General features: G+C 33.6%; 1 long non-coding RNA gene across 1 annotated transcript; it reads right to left on the bottom strand.

Annotated features, from left to right (window-relative positions):
* Nucleotides 1-662: 662 nt before the first annotated feature.
* Nucleotides 663-3551, bottom strand: LOC134241306 (uncharacterized). The gene is made up of 3 exons (XR_009986631.1): nt 3222-3551; nt 2964-3027; nt 663-831 (listed from the first exon to the last, which is right to left on the bottom strand). It is a non-coding gene; the product is annotated as an uncharacterized LOC134241306 (long non-coding RNA).
* Nucleotides 3552-5151: the final 1600 nt, after the last annotated feature.

The raw sequence follows: 5151 nt of genomic DNA, 5'->3' as shown, positions 1-5151 counted from the left end.
TAACCATTCATAGCTGTTTCACTGCTTTAGTTTTATTTGCCTATATACGATATGTTACATGTATATATGTGTAAAACATACTTTCCACACCTCAAAATTTAGGCGATAAGAACGCTCTTTTGTTATTTGATTGAAGCTATCTCACCTATTTAAATGAACATTCCAAGAGAAATTCGCTAAGATTTACTCGTTGCGTTTGGCGCGAAATTATGAATAATGACCCTTCTTTCATAATTCCAAGACAGATTAACTGTTGCAGAATTATATGTACATTCAAGTGAAGTAAGAGTAGTTGTTCAAATAGCGTAATCGATAAGCGTATTCGATTTTCAAGCTAGTGAGCCGTTTCAATTACCAGTGTGTCCAAAATATGTTTAATCCATTTCAGCTCGATTTTATGGGTTATTCTTCGTAATCGGACGGAAGACCTAGTCGTTGCTCGCAACGAGATCGTTTCTAGTTTTGCTTTATATTTGTAGAGAATGACAATGTTTCCTTTCATTAGTCACGGAAATTAATCAACACAGATTAGTTATGCAAATAAAAGATGACACAAATAGGGTACATGTGTACTACCTGGTAGTTGGTTTACAGTACTGCTCACATATAAAGTTGAAAATGAGATTTTACAGCTATCTTGACTTACCAATATTAAATCCTTCTGTTTCCATACACAAATCCAGACAAAATGCTTTCAGTTATAATACTCTAGTTCTTTACATCCTTCATGTCCATGCAAGCGTGTCTGTTGACTTTGACTCCAAGTCTCAGTCTCTAACATTTTCAAGAATAAAGTTGTATAATTTGCTCTTGTGGTGAAAACCCGAAAACCTGCAATGATAATTTTGCTTTCAGTTCAAAGATTTCATTGTATATTTTTTTTTAAAGTGTTCATATCTTTACCTGTAATTACAAGACAGGTATATCTCCACCTCACTCAATAGTAATTTTTGACCCCATGCGGCATGCCAAAATTAAGACTTATTGTATGCCCTTTCCTGAACCATATTGTTAACAGTGGGTAGGTAGGTATGAAAAATATTTTACTTTTTTCCTTCTTGTGACATGGCCCAGAGAGCTTTCCCTTTTAAATCAACCGTACAATAACTGCGAAACAGAACACTTTCTCGTGGATGTTTGATGAGCAGAAACTGTTTTATATGCAAAAAATCAACGATACAGTAAAACTTATTTTTAGGAATGACAGAAAACTGAATCAATACCTTAAATGATAGTCATTGAAATTGCATGATAGTGCTGTTAGTATTTATTTAAATTTAAGTAAAATGAGAATAGAAATTTACAGCGTAAAGTTACCAGAGGCAGATTAAAAATTTTTAGAAAGGAGGAGTGGGTGCAGAAATCAAATGGTTTTCTTAAAAAAAAAAATAAAAGACCAAAATCAGGAAGCATTATCAGACCCAAAACTTTGAGAGCGATCGTTATATGTAAATAAATTTAAAAAGGTATAAATTCAGTTAAGCAAATATAAATAATTATGAATAATAGATATTGAATCTTAAAATCTCAACATTACCTTTCAATTTTATAACCAATTTTAAATTTTTAATATGCTCGCTATCATAAAAGCTGATCCAACTGTTATTACTATGTTTCTCCATTTCCTCCAATTCGCATTATTTTGTATACCACGCCCAATCATAATTCAATAGTAATTGAGGTTTTGAAAAGGATTTTTAGTTATTTTTTACATATGATTTTGTTTCTTATTTATTCCATCAGCATCTAAACCCCAAGGCCAAGGTTTGAATTGTAACAAATTTTAAAAATAAAAGGTGATCTTTAATTAACAATAAGTATTTAATTAAAATGAATTTATTAGACATTTTAATTGGGCCTATATAAATAAGTAGTGTGTTTTCAGCATGTTTAGTTCCCCGCCTAACTCTAAGAAGTATAGGAGCCGACCCTCAATATTTTTCTGCTAATATCTTTCCATGAGTAAACTACTGTATGTGTACTTTAAAATGCAGGCTTCATATTTTAGCGGCTTTGGTGCAGACAACAATGCACTAATTCATGAATACTGCTAAGAAATCATTTACATATTGATATATACAATACACCGCACATACATGTGTAGCGCTAATTTATGATTATGCCAACCCAGTGATTATGCTAAATTTTGAAAGCACCAAATTATATACACATATTACAGTATTCGGAATTCCAGTTTACAAATAGAAATGAAATCCCAATCTAGATCACTTCCATGTTTGAGAAATGCATATCTTACACATATTAATCAGAAATATTTTGACAGTGAAATCCTGGGGGAAAGTGGCAGCGTGCCTGCCAATAAAATGTTAAAATAAAATAAAAATGTTTTTCCTACCTACCTACCCTATCTTTTCTAAGGTTAAAATAGGAAACACTATTTATTTATCTTGGCCTTAGCAAAATAAAAAAAAAATACTTATGATACATCGATAATGATGGTCTAAAATCATGAAAATATTTTCAGTACGGCAATCAGGATGAATGTAGAACAGGGTGCAGGTAAAAGATAATGAAGGCAAATGGACACTATGCAAACCAACGCATGCGAAGAAATATATACAAGTAGGAAGAATGACTTGATAAAAAAACGATAACTAAATCAAGCTTTTTTTGGAAGAATTAAACATGTTAAACATGTTAAATAATCTAACCAAGCTAAGAAATTTTAGCTACGTAAATCTATAAATGTACTGATTTCAATGGACCTTTTGAAAAGGTGGAGTTCTCTGTGATACATTTCTGACACTGAGTCAGTGTGTGACTGACATCGTTTATAAATACACGTACAGTTTAAGTCAGATTAACTTTTACAATTAATTCGCCCACACAGGCCTCACTAAACAGCTAAAGACCAGACAGTCGCACCGTCTAGCATAATTTGTATGGGCATGAGGAGGATAGTCGCGTTTCACAAAAAATGGGGACAAGCCTTAAACGCTTACCATATCCCGGGGGTGCTGAATTCATATAAATCCGTAGTTTGTTCTTACAGGATAGCCATTAGGCCTATAAACAAGATACAATTAAAAAAAAATGACCGAGGTCTAGGTCGGGTCAAACTTTCCCAAAGTTTTACGTGCATTTATTATTAAATGTTACTTTACGAACGTCTGTAAGAAATAACTGCATGCATGATTTACGTAGTTAAATTAAGTTTTCAGCCTATAATATCTTTAAAATATGATAAAAAATCTACTTACCACATATTCTCGGAGCAGCCATTGCCCGCAATAAATTGGTATCATATGGGGACCAGTTTAAATTCCGCTGCGTTCCGAATGAACATTTCCCAGCATCCTCAAACATTCGTTTTACGGTGCAGTGAGAAAATTACTGCGAGTCAATTTTACGGACTTATGGGGATTTTTTCAAAAATGACCACAAATCGAATAAATATTATCAGTAGAACACGTAGAATTCAAAAAACCCCATGACCATATTTGTGGGGAACGAGAGAGTTCCCCACAATTCTGAACTTTCCCCATAAGAAAGGTCCTTTGTCAGGTGTGAGTTCCCCACAAGTCGGTGAGCGCGAGTGCTCGCTCTCTCTCTCTCTCTCTCTCTCTCTCTCTCTCTCTCTCTCTCTCTCTCTCTCTCTCTCTCATACTTACATTTCTTTCTTGATATATGTTGAAAAAATTCATCTCTGAAGCGACAAAAAGTATATTATTTTATTTCCAGTATAAAGTTAGCTTTAAGTAATTTCTAAGCAATTTTCCTCTTACATATGTATATAATGGTTATGTAACCTTAGATCTACACGGCAATTTCATGCATGTTATCGTCTCAGCAGTAAGTAATTCAGAAGGAGTGTTCACATAAATTAGATTTTAAACCTAGGCACTATTATACGGTTCAGGTTGTAAGATAAATAGGTTTTTTTTTTATAGATTTAATTCATTGTATAATGACGTCTTGACTACAGTAGCCAGAAATAAACAAATAAAAATCTTCGTTTTCTGGTTTTTTTTTAACTTACTTCCACTACTGATCTCTTACTTTCAATATATTTGGTGAGTACTTTTTCTTTCTCCTCCGAATCTAGGACGACCATGTGAGCCCCCTGCTGGTGACAGAAGTCAGTAGAATTCAACATGGACGTCGGTTCTTTGTGGAAAAAGAAACACAGCCCACTCATATTGACAAATCCCGGGGAGCATCTCAAAACTTCGGATCCGGAAGTACCAGGGGAACATTATAAAGGCTTCGAATGAATGGCTATCATCATCAAAACTGTCAAATGACAGGAATTATATGAGGGGTATCCATGTCCTCTAACAGATAATACATTATTCGTTCAGGTGTTTCCAACCCTCACAATTTTTACGTTGTCAAATTATATAAATTTTCATGTACTTCAATCCTCATCAGCAGGCATCTGTTGATATGTTGAAATGTAAATGATAATATTTGAGGAATATTGCTTTAATCTAAGGTATACACTATACATAGGCGTCGGAAACGGGAGGGTAAGGGAGCTTATCCCCCGACTTTTTTGCAAAAATAGATATTGCCGTATATACTCGCTTATAAGTCCGTCCGTCTATAAGTCGGTTGTATATTTTGACCTTATTTTGGTGGAATTTGCTATTGACCCGCTTATAAATCAGCACTTTTTAGCCAAAATCGGGCGACAATTTCAAGTAATTCCATTGTTGTTTAAAGAGTTCCAATCTATATTTTTCGAAATTACACTGATATTTAATCTTAAATCAAAAAAAAGAAAAAGTCAATACTCACTTAAAATACAAATAAAATTATTAAAATATAAAAATATTTTTACTTTAAGTACTCTACGAATACATAAATAATCATATACATATATTCAAACATTTTCTTCAATAATCGTCAGAAATGCAAATACTCCATTCCAACCACCAGAAAAATACCAATCTCTTTATGACTCTCCTTTAGGTCGGACATAAAGTTTAAGTATATTCGGTATATAGGCATTAAGAATTGGGATTTACATTTATATGTTGGTTTAGCCCCCCCCCCCCCCATGTCTATTAGCCCCCCTTCCAATTTCCTTCCGATGCCAATGCTATAACATAAATTTGGGCATTGTAAGCTCTTTCAAATGGCCTCTTGACATTACGTTTAAATAAATGCCAAGGGTAATTCTACAAC

This window comes from Saccostrea cucullata, unplaced genomic scaffold, assembly GCF_032062105.1.
Source record: "Saccostrea cucullata isolate Sc308-1 unplaced genomic scaffold, CSIRO_AGI_Scuc_v1 ctg2944, whole genome shotgun sequence".
Lineage (NCBI taxonomy): Eukaryota > Metazoa > Mollusca > Bivalvia > Ostreida > Ostreidae > Saccostrea > Saccostrea cuccullata.
This window is presented reverse-complemented; position numbering and strand designations above follow the sequence as displayed.